Below are 17,150 nucleotides of genomic sequence, written 5' to 3' on the forward strand. Positions count from 1 at the left end.
TTTATACAACCATGTATTATTTTCAAGAATAATTTGAGAATGTGACTTATTAATGATATTGTTCTGTATTCACTGCAATCTTTAGCGTTTGTATTTTTAGGGATAGCACAAAAGGTTGAGAGTAACCATTGTTTTGGTATGTTTCCTGTTTTGTACACTGTGTTAAACAAGTCTACGATAATGTCTAAGGTTTCATAATTTATACATTTTAAGCTTTCTACTGGGATTTGGTCTGGACCTACTGCTTTACCATTTTTGCTGTTTTTTAATGCCGATTTAATTTCTTCTTTTAATATCTTCAAAACCGTATCATCTTCTACTTCGACTTCCATCTGCTCTGTTCTATTGTCTTTGAACAATTCATTTATGTATTCTGTCCATCTCTTTAATTTTTCGTTAGTACTCAACACAAGTTTCCCATCTGTATCTTTTAGTATTCCCGGTTTTCTTTTTCTGTTGATCTGCGTTAATTCCTTAATTTTTTTATGTGTGTTAAAATTATCATGTCTTTTCTGGTGTTCTTCTATTTCTGCGCATTGTTCTTTTAACCACTGTTCTTTAGCCTGTTTAATTTTGGATTTTATTTGTTTATCCACATTTTTGTACATCTGATTATCTTTGTTTTTATGCTGACGTCTTTCTTCCATTAAATCTAAGATTTCCTCCGTCATCCATTGTTTCTTTTTGTATCTGGTTGGTGTAAGAATTTCTTTTTGACATTTATCTATTTCTGTCTTTATTAATAACCATTTTGTCTCTGTTTCAGTATTTTGTTGGATTTGTTCTTTAACATTCATTAAACGGTTATTAATTTCATCTGTCAGGCGTTGTTTTATGAGTGGGTTTCTTAGTTTACTTGTATCGATTTTTACATCTGTTGTTCTGCGTTTTATTATTTTCATTTTGAGCCTAATTTTGGTCACTACTGGATTGTGATCTGATCCTATGTCGGCACCTGGATAGATTTTTGAAGATATAATTGCGTTCTTGTATCTTTGTCTAATCAATACATAATCTATTTGGTTTCTTACAATTCTCCCTTCTTGATCTGCTGGTGACTTCCAGGTATATAGTCTTCTCTTTGGCATTTTAAACAATATATTAGTTATGACAAAATTATTGTTTTGGCAAAATTCGATAAGCCTGTCACCTCTTTCGTTTCTGTTGCCCAGACCATATCCTCCTGTACATTCTTCTACTTTTTCGTCTCCAACCTTTGCGTTAAAATCTCCCATTATAATTGTAACATCCTGCGTTTTAATGGATTTTAAAATATTGTCTAGGTCTTCGTAGAAAGTTTCAATATCGCTCTTTGGTTTGTCCGCAGTCGGAGCATAAACTTGTATTATGTTTAATTTGGGTTTATTCTGATTTAATTGTAAGAGGATAATTCTGTTGGAGTATGGAATGAAATTTACTACAGCTTTATCCATGTGTTTGTTTAGTATTATCCCGACACCATATCTGTGTGAACCGTCTTGACTTCCTGAATAGTATATTGTTTTATTGTTGATTTTCATCTTTCCTGAGTCGGGCCATTGGACATCGCTGATTCCTAAAATGTCTACATTCAGTCTTTCCATTTCATTAACGGCATTATGTACTTTTCCAGCTTGATGTAGACTTCTAACATTCCACGTCGCTACTTTGCAAGGTTTTCGCATGTTGACGACCGGGGAGGCCTTGCAGTCTTGTGAGTTTCCTCCTCTGCCGGATCTTGTTTTCCGAGTTTCATGATCAGTAGAGTGTTTGGTTATGTTGTTAGTCATGATGATTAACTAGGGATGCTCTATGAGCCTTTAATGCATTGGTTTCCCGTTGCCTTATGCATCTCCACGCCGTTGACCCTGCCTGGTTCGTCCGCCTTTAGAAATGATTTCTCATTTCTAGGACAAGAAGGTGCCCTTCCACTTACCGACTCTTCCACCCGAAGCTGTTGGTCAGGAAGTGGGGGATTGCTTATACCGGCAATCACTCGGACGTCAGCGTCTCGTTTGTTATCTAGCAGGATGTACCGGATGATCATGATCGAGATCATCTCACGGGCAGGTGAGGTTGACATTTGAATAGGAGAGGCTATGTATTGCGCATCACTATCCCTTACATCCCGAAATCTATCTTCCCTTAAATTGAATCTTTTAACATCAACCTAGTGTCATATAAATTTTGCAATTTACTATTTAATTATAGTATATTATTCAACGAGCATGTAATGATGGCTATTACTCACGATGATGAAGTTTGCGACACGAGCCGTTGGCGAGTGTCGTAATTCATCAGAGTGAGTTATAGCCATTACATGCAAGTAGAATACTATACTTTTTCTACGACCTTATTTATTTGGATTAGTAGAAAAATATAATTATCAACTACTAACATTATTTAAAACGAAATATTTTATTTTTCATAAGAAAATATATTTTATATAACTATGGCAACACTGTTAGAATTACACTCGTTGAGCTTACGAAACAATGGAACAGTTGTCATTATGTCATGGAATGGCGGTGGCTTTTAAAAATAAGACATATTTTAAGGCAATTACATGAAAAAGAACGTGTGCTCTCAATTAAAATCTATTGTACAATGAACAGTAAGTAAAACAGAATTCATTGATATGAATTTCATATCCGTAAGTCCTTTTACGAAATTAATACCGATTGTTTATTGTTTACCTTTTAATAACGTCAATCTTAAAATGTCAAATGTTGAATTTTAAACGTAAAAAATATACTAACCCATTGTTAAAGTTAAAAATCCTTTAAACATTTTTCAAATTTAATTGTTCATATAAATTACAATGATTATTTTATTAAATAAACAGTTTAAGTAATTTTATTTGCTAATAGGTATATTAAATGTGCCATGCACCACTTGAATCTAACTTCAACCCGTGAGTAATGACCCACGAGTAACTTCAGCCCGTGAGTAATAAATTATTACTCACGGGTAAAGTAATGGGTGTTATTATCTATTCAAAAATAGCGAATAATGAGTATACAGTACGTCCATAAAGTAAAGCATAAATTCGTTATTTTGTAAACCGGCGACTTCAAGAAAAAATCCCGAAACAGGTCGATTTTTATTTTTAAATTACGATTTTTTGGAATATCTGTCATACTAGTGACGTCATCCGTCTGAACGTGATGACGTAATCGATGATTTTTTTAAATGAGAATAGGGTCAAGTGATAGCTTATTTGAAAGGGTATTTAATTCTCTATTCACTAATGTAAACATTAACATAATTATTTATACAGGGTGTTTAAAAAACATTCTTTTTAATTAAAATAATTAAGACAAAAAGAAGAATGTATGTAGTTTATTTAATTCAAAATGCGTTTTACTACTGTCAGAAAACAGAAAAAAATTTATTTGACAAATAACCATTGATTTTCGCTTAAACGAAATATTTAAACTGGCAAGAGGCAGGTGGGTGGCTTTAACATTGAATTTAAGCGAAAAACAATATTTATTTGTCAAATAAACATTTTTTCCTGTTTTCTGACAACATTAAAACGTATTTTGAATTAGATAAATTACATACCTACATTCTTCTTTTTATCTTAATTATTTTAATTAATAAAATGTTTTTTAAACACCTTGTATAAATAATTATGTTAATCAAAAATGAATAACCATTTTCAATTTCGTTACAAAACGAAAATACAGCCGAACCATATTCCAGTCCAATCAGAGAGTGCTGCAAGCACCTCTACCGGTTTCGAAACTTATTAGACTTTCATCAGGAGGCACATATGCTGCTCTCCCTGATCCAACCAAAACAAACCCCAGCGTGCAGTCCCGAATTGCAACGAACGAAATGGCATAGATGCCCTAGCGGCAACTGCTAGCAAAATACTAAGTTTTCACTCTAATGGCATATAACATATCCCACCAGAATGAAAACAATGGGAACCTTCTCTGGTTACACCTCCGAGGCTTCTACAATTTGCAAGCCATACGGATGCTGAGACTAAGGAAGATGAGGGAATTCTACAATTTACAATTCACGTCACATCTGCTCAGCGCGGTAAAGTTCCAACGAGACTGGTTCCCTTCATACTCCACACAGAGTAAATGTAAATCAAAAATGAATAACCATTTTCAATTTCGTTGCAAAACGAAAATACAGCCGAACCATATTCCAGTCCAATCAGAGAGTGCTGCAAGCACCTCTACCGGTTTCGAAACTTATTAGTCTCTCATCAGGAGGCACATATGCTGCTCTCCCTGATCCAACCAAAACAAACCCCAGCGTGCAGTCCCGAATTGCAACGAACGAAATGGCATAGATGCCCTAGCGGCAACTGCTAGCAAAATACTAAGTTTTCACTCTAATGGCATATAACATATCCCACCAGAATGAAAATGGGAACCTTCTCTGGTTACACCTCCGAGGCTTCTACAATTTGCAAGCCATACGGATGCTGAGACTAAGGAAGATGAGGGAATTCTACAATTTACAATTCACGTCACATCTGCTCAGCGCGGTAAAGTTCCAACGAGACTGGTTCCCTTCATACTCCACACAGAGTAAATGTAAATCAAAAATGAATAACCATTTTCAATTTCGTTGCAAAACGAAAATACAGCCGAACCATATTCCAGTCCAATCAGAGAGTGCTGCAAGCACCTCTACCGGTTTCGAAACTTATTAGTCTCTCATCAGGAGGCACATATGCTGCTCTCCCTGATCCAACCAAAACAAACCCCAGCGTGCAGTCCCGAATTGCAACGAACGAAATGGCATAGATGCCCTAGCGGCAACTGCTAGCAAAATACTAAGTTTTCACTCTAATGGCATATAACATATCCCACCAGAATGAAAACAATGGGAACCTTCTCTGGTTACACCTCCGAGGCTTCTACAATTTGCAAGCCATACGGATGCTGAGACTAAATTGTAGAATTCCCTCATCTTCCTTAGTCTCAGCATCCGTATGGCTTGCAAATTGTAGAAGCGTCGGAGGTGTAACCAGAGAAGGTCTGGTTACACCTCCGACGCTTCTACAATTTGCAAGCCATACGGATGCTGAGACTAAGGAAGATGAGGGAATTCTACAATTTAGTCTCAGCATCCGTATGGCTTGCAAATTGTAGAAGCCTCGGAGGTGTAACCAGAGAAGGTTCCCATTGTTTTCATTCTGGTGGGATATGTTATATGCCATTAGAGTGAAAACTTAGTATTTTGCTAGCAGTTGCCGCTAGGGCATCTATGCCATTTTTTTCGTTGCAATTCGGGACTGCACGCTGGGGTTTGTTTTGGTTGGATCAGGGAGAGCAGCATATGTGCCTCCTGATGAGAGACTAATAAGTTTCGAAACCGGTAGAGGTGCTTGCAGCACTCTCTGATTGGACTGGAATATGGTTCGGCTGTATTTTCGTTTTGCAACGAAATTGAAAATGGTTATTCATTTTTGATTTACATTTACTCTGTGTGGAGTATGAAGGGAACCAGTCTCGTTGGAACTTTACCGCGCTGAGCAGATGTGACGTGAATTGTAAATTGTAGAATTCCCTCATCTTCCTTAGTCTCAGCATCCGTATGGCTTGCAAATTGTAGAAGCGTCGGAGGTGTAACCAGAGAAGGTTCCCATTGTTTTCATTCTGGTGGGATATGTTATATGCCATTAGAGTGAAAATTTAGTATTTTGCTAGCAGTTGCCGCTAGGGCATCTATGCCATTTCGTTCGTTGCAATTCGGGACTACACGCTGGGGTTTGTTTTGGTTGGATCAGGGAGAGCAGCATATGTGCCTCCTGATGAGAGACTAATAAGTTTCGAAACCGGTAGAGGTGCTTGCAGCACTCTCTGATTGGACTGGAATATGGTTCGGCTGTATTTTCGTTTTGCAACGAAATTGAAAATGGTTATTCATTTTTGATTTACATTTACTCTGTGTGGAGTATGAAGGGAACCAGTCTCGTTGGAACTTTACCTCGCTGAGCAGATGTGACGTGAATTGTAAATTGTAGAATTCCCTCATCTTCCTTAGTCTCAGCATCCGTATGGCTTGCAAATTGTAGAAGCCTCGGAGGTGTAACCAGAGAAGGTTCCCATTGTTTTCATTCTGGTGGGATATGTTATATGCCATTAGAGTGAAAACTTAGTATTTTGCTAGCAGTTGCCGCTAGGGCATCTATGCCATTTCGTTCGTTGCAATTCGGGACTGCACGCTGGGGTTTGTTTTGGTTGGATCAGGGAGAGCAGCATATGTGCCTCCTGATGAGAGACTAATAAGTTTCGAAACCGGTAGAGGTGCTTGCAGCACTCTCTGATTGGACTGGAATATGGTTCGGCTGTATTTTCGTTTTGCAACGAAATTGAAAATGGTTATTCATTTTTGATTTACATTTACTCTGTGTGGAGTATGAAGGGAACCAGTCTCGTTGGAACTTTACCGCGCTGAGCAGATGTAACGTGAATTGTAAATTGTAGAATTCCCTCATCTTCCTTAGTCTCAGCATTCGTATGGCTTGCAAATTGTAGAAGCCTCGGAGGTGTAACCAGAGAAGGTTCCCATTGTTTTCATTCTGGTGGGATATATTATATGCCATTAGAGTGAAAACTTAGTATTTTGAATTATGTTAATGTTTATATTATGGAATAGAGAATTTAGAATAGGCTCTTTCAAATGAGCTAGCACATGACCCCTATTCTCATTTAGAAAAATCATCGATTACGTCATCACGCCCAGATGGATGACGTCACTAGTATGATAGATATGCCAAATTAATCGGAAATTAAAAATAAAAATCGACCTGTCTCGGGATTTTTTCTTAAAGTCGCCGGTTTACGAAATAATGAATTTATGCGTTACTTTATGGACGCACTGTATTATTAATCGGTCGTAGAAAAAATTTATTATATTATACTTTATGACTTAAAGGTTTTATTAACCAAATGTGGGCTAGTTTCAACTACAAATAGAATGTTTCACTGATGATGGTCTAACTCGACCGACAACATTCTGAATGAAGCCACTGGAAGCCATGAAATTTAAAACTTTAACATTGTCATATGTCATGTCACTTAGCATTTGTCTGCCAAATAGGTATGAGACAATATTGTAAATAATATCGGTAAAAATATTCTAAATTTATTAATAAATTATTCTTTTCAGCTATTAAAGGTCATCATGTGGTAGGCGGGGCTAGGGGGGTTTACCCCCCTATAGACCTGGCGCCGCCATCACGGATCACCACGGCGACCGACACAGGTGAGCTATTATATTATATACTATATACATATAATAAGTATGTTACATTTGAAGTTTCCGCGGGAGCTATATGGGCTTTCTGTGGTTTTCCGGGTTTGACTCCGAGTTGAATAATTTTGGTTTTTAAAAAAACCATTATTTTGACGCCGTTTCGGCAACATCGCACTTGCCATTATCAAGTCAGGTAGTCCCATTCTCGCTGCTGCTTGAAGTAGACTGAATTTTTATTCACGATACGGTTATTTATATAGTTGATCGTGATGGGTTCCCTCGCCTGCGCGATTTCTGGCTCTTGTTATTGGCCCAGTATAGGCTGGAGGGGCAGGAGGGGTGATATTCGTCGATGTCATTGTCTGTTTTATTTTGGTATTTTTCTTCAGTACCGTTTTCCATATTTTAGGAAGCCGTTGAGCATCATCTCTTTGGTTCAGACTGTTGGGATTTTTTTCTATTTCTATCCGTTATTCTACTTCCGAATATATTTACATCTGTTATGTGGGAAGTCAGACGAACTGAACGTTTTAAACTTTTGACAGTTTTGAATTTAATGAAATTAGTTTGATTTTTGTGGAATTAAAATATTAAAATACAACAAAACATAGAGTAAGAAAATAATATATTAGATGAATATTAGTAGAAATTTTGTTGGTAATCAAATTATGTAAATAAAAGCATTGCGTACTAGGTAGGTACATTTAAACATTTTACATTTTCCAAATAGGTAGGTAAATACCTAAGTAATTTTTTATTACAATACTGAAACATTTACAATTACGTACCTGTTGCTCTTAAAAATTATTTAAAAATTCATTACAATTATAAACTTGCTTTTGTCTTTGTCTTTACAACAATAAAACATACATAATATACACAATATTTGTTTACCCATAACCGACATATTGAACAATTATTGACAGGTCATTGTAATTACCCAATCAGAGCGCGTATAAATTTTCAGCTGCGCCCAGGACCAACACTTTTGATGAATTCGCGCACATATAGGTACATTTACTCCCAAACGCGCCTAAAGAAGTATAACTTCAAAAAACAAGAAAAAAAAAATAAAATCACTGGAAGCGAAACTGGACAATACTGGAGAAATATAGCCACTGGATTCGGAACTGGATATGGAACTGGATAGTATTAGAAAACTGGGCGAACATTAATATTATGTGATTTGCAAAGTTTACCAATTGTATAATATAGAATTTTTTACGATACTGATATTGTTTAAAAACATTAATAATATCGATTTAAAATGTTAATAAATTTTTTATTTGTTATAAGAATCAAAGGAAAATTATGATTAGGCGAATGAAGCCATAGGTTTCGCAGTCAATATCCCAACCACATACACAAGCTCCATTTTAGTTGGAAAATTTTTGTTGTGATATTCTCGACTCTTGTTTTTGATCTTACCCAGTCGTTCCCCTTTTTATCTGAGTACTGAGTACGGAATATATGGTTTGAAAATAAATATACAGAAAACTAAAGTAATGATCATCGATAGAATCAGAAACAACCAAACAGAGATAAAATATTTGGGAGGTTACGAAGTGGTAACAATTTAATTACTTGGGCTCCATCATCACTACAGTGGAGAGTACGAAGACGAGATCCTTCGACGCATTGCAATGGTAAGATCGGTAACATTCAAATTCCCAAAAATATGGAAGAACAATGACATTACAAAATGCACAAAATTACGCCTTGTTGGAGCATTAATATTTCGGAATCGCCACCTACCCTTCAGAAACAGGAACCATAAAAGTAAGCATTGGTAGCCAATAGTTAAAGGAGTGAAGTATTGATGTCAAATGTGCTCAAAAATGCTTGAGATAACATGAAAATTGTTCAGTTTTTGATTATTTTCTAATAGCCTACAGTTTCGTTCTTTTTCTTGCAGTACCGTCTCCTATCAGAGGTTGGCTACCATCACAGCAATCTTAACTTTGTTGGCTGCAGCTCTGAACAACTGTATTGAACTGCACCCGTACCACTTCCTTAAATTTCATAACCGGGAAATCCTCCTACGTCCCACATTTTTCTTTCCCGATATTGTCCCTTGGACTACGAGTCTTAGCAGGGAGTACTTTTCCCCTGTCATTATGTGGCCCAGATATTCCAGTTTTCTCGTTTGTATGGTTTTTATACACCTACAATGTTGGCAAAAAAATGACTGGATGAACCAAGAAATTCTAGACCTGATGGAAGTTCGACGAAAATACAAAAATAGAAATATTATCAAATACAGTGAAATCAACAAACTCATAAAAAGAAAAATTAAACAGGCCAAAGAATCCTGGCTCTAGAATTCATGTAAAGAAATAGAAGACTTCCAAAAAAAGCATTACAGTTTCAACCTTCACAAAAAATAGGTCTGGATCCCGCGTATGAAAAAAAAAGAAAGTGTGTGTACTTTGTACGCACGTAAGAAGTTATACTTCTACTACATATTATGTGATTTTTAAGACAATACCAAAAATTTTAAAAAATAAAAGAATAAAACGTACACAAACACATTGAAAAATGCCACAAAGAAAAAATTATTTCTGAACGATAATAATTGTTGGTAAAAATTTTAAATACGCATTTTCTGAAAAAAAAATTATATAACAAATATACTTACAATCATAAAATGCATAAAAAATAAAAAAATAAAAACTTGCATCGGGAATCGAACCCGTGAATTTCGGGGCGCTTTGATTCATAATCGAAGCCTAGACTCACTCGTCCAATTCCATATTATTTGTCATGTGGAAAAATAGGGTAACTGAACGTTTTACTGTTTGACAGTTGTTTTGAATATAATTAAATTATGTAGTTTAAATTTTGTGGAAGAAAATATTAAAATATAACAAAACAGTAAGAAAACCTTAGATTAACGAAACCGGTAGATATAACATGGACAAGTGCGCAGCCTGTCCGTTTCCCCTAAATCCCCAATCCTTTGTCCTGCCAATTGCCAATCAAAATAGCAGACAGAGTATATCCCCTCCATCACTGTCCGCCGGCAATAATTTGTTCTCTGGTTTAAATTTTTTACGTTCAATCTTCGGTAAATTGTGTGATTTTAAAGGTTAAGATTTCCCTAGCCATATTTGTATCGAGGGGAAGTTGTACTTCAGAATCGGACTTATACATTTTAATACTAGCAAAATACATTTTAAATAAATTAGCGTCGAATTGCATTTCTGATTGTTTCAATACATACTATTATAAATAATAAATTGTATTAAAATTGGGGGTCAATATTCGATTTCGCTTAAAGTCATGATTTTTATACTTCTACGGTTTATTTGATAGTGATATAAATTTAAAAAATTATAAACACTAAAGCTCCGCCGTAATTTACGACTTCAGTGCTTAAACAGGCGTTGTATTTTCGTATATAATATCACAAGAGAGAAAATTTTGCCGGCAATATTTTCGACTGGTATGAAAGTTTGTTGCCTGGCAATTTTCGCGAATTAAATTTTGACTTAAATCACGAGACGTCAGTCGAGTGATTTTGCCAAAATTTCATAAGCGAAAATTACCAAAAGGCAACGAACTTGAATGAAACCACGAGAAAATTTTGCCGGAAATAATTTTCTCTCGAATGATATTCGACAAGATTATTTCACGAGACAATTAATGCACCATATCAACGAAATATAATCTTTATTTCTTTATTTATTTATTTGTCTTTATTTATTATCTGTCATAATTTTGTCGCTGAAAAATCACGTCGCTAAGGAGTTTTTTCAGTAGGAAACGAAGCGTTGCTATGCCGTTTTATCAGTTAAAAACAGTCTAGTGAAATAGTCGACATAACAAATTTGAAATCTACCTTTTTAGATCCTACATCAGGTCGTGAAATTGCAGTATTTTTTTTATCCTTGTAGCTAATAAATTGAGAAAAGAGCACATATAAAAATCAAAAGATGAAAGTAAGATTAGCAACACAACTACTCACCGATTCTGTAGCTGATGCTATTTAATTTTTAAATGAAACTTTGCAAATAGAACAATTTAAAAACTGCGAAGAAACTGTTAAATTTATCCGAGTTATTAACAAATTATTTGATATATTTAATTCTAGAAGCATTTACCAAAAGGGATATAAGCAACCTATTAATGAAGAAAATTACATTCCTATTGTAAACTTTTTAGAGGAGATCTCAGATTATTTGGAATCATTTTCATTTATAAATATGAAACTTGTATGTAAAAGTAGGAAAAAAATGGGCATTATTGGTCTGTTAATTAGATCGAAGGGGGGTAACAACAATAACCCGACAGTCAGACAATTCAAAAGTGCGTATAAAAAATGATGCTGCATCTTGAATGAAGAGATTCATTTATGGGCAATATGAATTATGGATATTTTATTATTCCAAAATTGTCCTGAATACATACCTGTCACTCCTCCCACCCATTTGTCCCAACTTAAAATATTTGGCAGGCTTTGCGCATCTGTTTCTTGCCTGAACGTTATATCTTTCGTTTCGTTAATCTAAGAAGAAAACAATATATTAGATGAAGATTGGTAGAACTTTTGTTGGTAATCAAATTAAGTATGTAAATCAAAGCATTACATACCTACTAGATATATAAATCTACGCCAAAAAATCATAATTTAAAAATAAAAATCGGACCTAATTTGGGATTTCTCTCTAAAATCCCCATTCTTGAGAAAATAAATGTATGTATTCCAACCTAATCCAAATGTATAATTACAATATGATTATAATAAAAAGTACTTACCAAATTAGAATGAGTTTTCCTTGTCCAAAATAGTCCAAAAGTCCAAAAATATAGGTATATGAAAACTATTTAAAAAGGCAGTATAACTATTAACTAACTTTGTTTCTTTTCCCACAAATTTCAAAACGCAACAACCATAAATAATCAAACTACAAACTACGTACAGCTGTGCCACAGCCGCCATGTTGAATAATTTTTGACATGTCATTTGAACATCCAATCAGAACAAAGTTATAATGCGCATGCGCCGGGATCATAGGTTTTAACATATACAAATTCACCCTCATATCGCCGGTAAAGAAGTATAACTTCAAAAAGTTGATTAATAGCAAGCTGAAAATTTGATAATAGCTTAAGGGTGTCTAGTCGGACAAACTTTGATATATGGGAACACTGGAACAGGGGAAGTTTTAATTGTGGAATGTATTTTGTCCGACAGAACAGACTTAAACTCTCCGAACAGAGATTAAACTCTCATGCAAAAATCAGACTGCTATTATCACCAAATGGGCGTTTTACTGAGTGGAACATGTAGAATATGTCAAATGACAGGAATTATGACAGGTGATATATAGCAGTCTGATTTTTGCATGAGAGTTTAATCTCTGTTCGGAGAGTTTAAGTCTGTTCTGTCGGACAAAATAAATGTGCCGTTTTCGTGGTCGGACCGTTCCAAATTTTTAACCTGTTCCACAATTAAAACTGCCCCTGTTCCAGTGTTCCCATATATCAAAGTTTATCCGACTAGACACCCTTAAGCTATTAACAAATTTTCAGCTTGCTATTAATCAACTTTTTTTTCATACGCGGGATCCAGACCTAAAACTTAAATATACCTCCGGAGTTAGAAAACAGAAAAATGCCCACGTACTTAAAACCGCAGACGGAAAAATTTGTGATCACGAACAACAGTGCAAAGAATGGGAGAGACACATCAGTGACATTTTTGACGATGCTTCTCGAGAAAATGCTCCAAATACTACCTGTGACAACCAATTAGACAGAGGTCCCGGTATACAGAAGTCGTAAAAGCAATACAACAAGCCAAAAACAATAAAGCACCTGGACCAGATCAAATCCCTGTTGAGCTACTTAAAATTTTAGATGAGGAAAACATTACCTACTTGACTACTTTCTTTAACAAAATTTACAACGAAGGAAAAGTACCAGATGATTGGTTGGAGTCACTGTTTATAACATTACCAAAGAAAAGCAGGCCCACCAAATGCAGCGATTTTAGACTTATCAGTTTGATGAGTCACACACTTAAGATACTTTTACCTATTATACAAAACCGAGTATTCCTTCTGTGCGAAACTAGAATGGGTAATATGCAATTTGGATTTAGAAATGGTCTAGGAACTAGAGAAGCACTATTTTGTATGCGCGTTCTATTACAAAAAAGTTGTGAATTCCGAAAGAACGTTTATGTTTGTTTCATCGACTTCCAGAAGGCATTAGACCGAGTACAACATGATACACTTTTCGATTGCCTGCAGGCAGCAGGACTTTGACCACAACGATATAAGACTGCTGAAATACTTATATTACAATCAAGTAGCCTCTATCCAAATTGGAGACAGTCGTACTGAAAAACTGCCGATAAAACTTGGAGTACGACAAGGTTGTGTTTTATCACCCACACTTTTTAATCTGTACTCTGAAGAAATCTTTAGGGAGGCTTTGGATTTGGATGACAGACAAGAGGGAGGAATGCGAGGCGGAGAAGTAATCAACAATATTAAATACGCTGACGATACAGCCATTCTTGCTGAAAATTTACAAGATCATCAGACACTACTAAATCTAGTCAGTGAAGCAAGTTATCGGAGATGCCTTAAAATCAACATTTCAAAAACAAAGTGGATGGCAGTTGGAAAGATTAATATAGATCAAGGTCAGCTTTCTCTTGATGGACAGAAGTTAGAACGGGTAAATCATTTCAAGTACCTTGGCAGCTGGTTAAATGTAAATTGTGACTTTGATGAATAGATAATAACTAGGATCGAAATATCACGGAAGGCTTTTATGACCTGGAAACCAGTTTTATGTAACAGAAACCTGTCGATGAATATTCGAAAGAAGGTGCTGAAATGTTTTGTGTGGTCTATCCTATTGTATGGTTGTGAGACATGCACGTTAAAAACCACAATGCTAGACAAAATAGAAGCATTAGAATTGTGGTGCTATCGACGAATACTAAAGATATCGTGGGTTTCGCACACTTCCAATGAAGATGTTCTTCAAATTCTGAATTCAGAACGTCTGCTCATAAGCATCATAAAGAGAAGAAAAACAGAATACTTTGGCCATATAATTAGAGGACCTAAATACCATCTGCTTCGCCTTATAATACAAGGAAAAGTGGAGGGAAAGAGATGGATTGGTCGAAAGAAACTTTCATGGCTGCGTAATATTAGACAATGGTGTGGCTGCACAGTAGAAGAATTATTTCGCGCAGCAGACGATAGAGAGAGATTTCAGAAAATTGTAAACATGATGACGGCTAACGTCTGAATACAGACACGGCACCTAAAGAAGAAGAAGATGGTTTTTATGACTTCGCATTCGTTCCTCATCTTCAGCAAAACATCTTGATTTGTTACTCTCTCTGTCCATGGTATTTTCCACATTCTCCTGTACTGTAGCACCACATCTCGAAAGCCTCAATGTTTTTGCGGTGTTTATCTTTTCCAAGCTTCCATGCCGTACAGCAGAACGGAGAAAACATATCACCTTAACGTTCTCGTTCTTAAGTTTATATTTATGTCCCGGATGTATAGGAACTTTTTCATTTTGATAAATGATTGTCTCGCTATTTCTATTCGCCTCTTAATTTCTCTTGTCTGGTGATTAGTATCAGTGAACCAAACCCCTAAATATAACAGTTTCGTTACGTTTTTACTAATTTTACAAATAATCTTATGATCCAACTTTATGCAAAATATAGGGCAATAATATTGTACCGTAAAATGTTAATAATATTTAAAATATATTGCTCCTATAAATATTGAAAACATTGAAATAATTTTCCGGATCCTGGACATTCATTTCTCCCTCCGGACAAATAAATGTCTAGGATAAAGTATTTTAGTCCTGTCGCCAGGGGGGGTACAACGGCCTCCTTAATTCAGATGGACTTACTCAAGTTTTTTTTATGTATTTTGACCCGTAGAACACGAATTTTTTGGGTAACAGTTGATCCGGATGTCGATAAGATTGTTATAAACAAAGAACTTGAGGAATTACATAACAGCGATTTTTCGTAAAACAAAACATTTTTTTGTATTTTTTGGGTGATTCTCAGCAAAAAATAGTCTTACAAGTTTTTTCGTAGGATGCATAGTTTTCGAGATAAACGCGGTTGAACTTTCAAAAAATCGAAAAAGTGCAATTTTTGAACCGGAATAACTTTTGACTAAAAAATAAAATAGCAATTCTGCTTACTGCATTTGAAAGTTCAAGTCAAATTACATAGGTTTTGATTATTAGCATTGCTAAAAATTAAGTTTTTATTTGTCAAACAAAGCTATAAACAGATAGTGTTTCCCGTGCCAAATGCATGCGTTTTAATGTAGGTAATATACGTAGAAATTCTGTATGCGCGCCTACTCGTTCGATTTCAAATTAGAAATGCATTGAAAACATCATTCAATCACTATGTGTTTATAGCTTTTTTTAACAATAAAAAAATTATTTTTTAGCAATGAAAATAATCAAAACTGATAGAATTTGACTTGAACTTTCAAATGCAGTAAGCAGAATTGCTATTTTATTTTTCAATCAAAAGTTATTCGGGTTTAAAAATTGCAATTTTTCGATTTTTTAAAAGTTCAACCTCGTTTATGTCGAAAACTATGCATCCTACGAAAAAACTTGAAAAAACATTTTTTACTTAGAATGACCCAAAAAATACAAAAAAATGTTTTGTTTTGCGAAAAATCGCTGTTATGTGATTCCTCAAGTTCTTTGTTTATACCAATCTTATCGACATCTGGATCGACTGTTACCCAAAAAATTCGTGTTCTACGGGTCAAAATACATAAAGAAAACTTGGGTAAGTCCATCTGAATTAAGGAGGCCGTTGTACCCCTACTGGCGACAGGACTATTTGGGATAATTGAAAAACGGGCTTAAAGGAGATATCGACAATTACAGGTCCTAAAACATGGTTGAACTTATTTAGGTAAACATATTGGTACTCTAGTTCACTTCACGGATTTTGTCCAATAAGTGAAATTATAATCGAGACATTTAGAGTTACATTTCTGTCAGATACAGGCAAAATAGAATTTAAACGCAAGCTCATGTTTTTAATCAGCGCCTAAAGTTCAGTTTATTTCAAGATGCACTAGAAATAAACAAACCAAGACACGTTGAATGTTACAAGGAGCACTCCCAAATCATGATTTACAAAGCTTATACACTGTAAATCATGATTCGGGAGTGCTTCTCGTAACATTCAACGTGTCTTGGTTTGTTTATTTCTAGTGCACCTTTATTGTGATTTTAGTATAGGCAACTGCATCTAGTTTCACCTGTAATTAGAAAATATTCAATACAGACGTATTTACTTAATAGGCTGTTGATTATGTTCAAAATAAAATAGGTAATAGGTACTACAACGTTAACGGGGTTTTATTGTTTCATATGGTAAATGAACCTCTAAATATGAAAAAACCGCGGAGTGCTACCATTTAAATGGGTCGGTTTTTTTAGAAAGGGGTGAATTAATAGGGTGAATTAGGGTGAGTTCTATGCACTTTTGGTACAAACACGTCTACAGAAAAATTGTTCCAGGTTAAATTCACTATCGAAATATCACATTTTAAAGTCAAAAATATTTTTTTTCAAAAAGATAATAAAGAAAATAAAAAAGAACACGAAAGAACCCATGTTTTGGCCCCATAACTTTTTTCCACGGGGTTATAGGTATGGTCTATTCCACGACTTTTTTGGATTATCGTGACAACGAATATTTTAGTGTCCAATATAAGAAGTACGAAAGTAAATTGCTCTAATACTTGTTCCAATAAACAACAATGTATTTTGCAATTTACTTTCTTTCTTCATATTTTGCATAGTAAAATATTCGTTGTCGCGTTAATCCAAAACAGTCGTATATTCTGGAATGGGGTATATAGACATTTAGACCTTGATAATTATTACAATTTATGAAT

General features: G+C 35.0%; 1 protein-coding gene across 1 annotated transcript in view; it reads left to right on the forward strand.

Annotated features, from left to right (window-relative positions):
• LOC114337994 (uncharacterized) overlaps nucleotides 1-17,150 on the forward strand; it is a 371,509-nt gene that overhangs the window by 171,295 nt on the left and 183,064 nt on the right. The window contains exon 2 of the mRNA XM_050646854.1: nucleotides 7,126-7,221. The gene's annotated coding sequence lies outside the window, so the exon portion shown is untranslated. The remainder of the gene's footprint in view (nucleotides 1-7,125; nucleotides 7,222-17,150) is intronic.

The sequence above is a fragment of the Diabrotica virgifera genome, chromosome 3 (assembly GCF_917563875.1).
Source record: "Diabrotica virgifera virgifera chromosome 3, PGI_DIABVI_V3a".
NCBI classification, from domain to species: Eukaryota; Metazoa; Arthropoda; class Insecta; order Coleoptera; family Chrysomelidae; genus Diabrotica; species Diabrotica virgifera.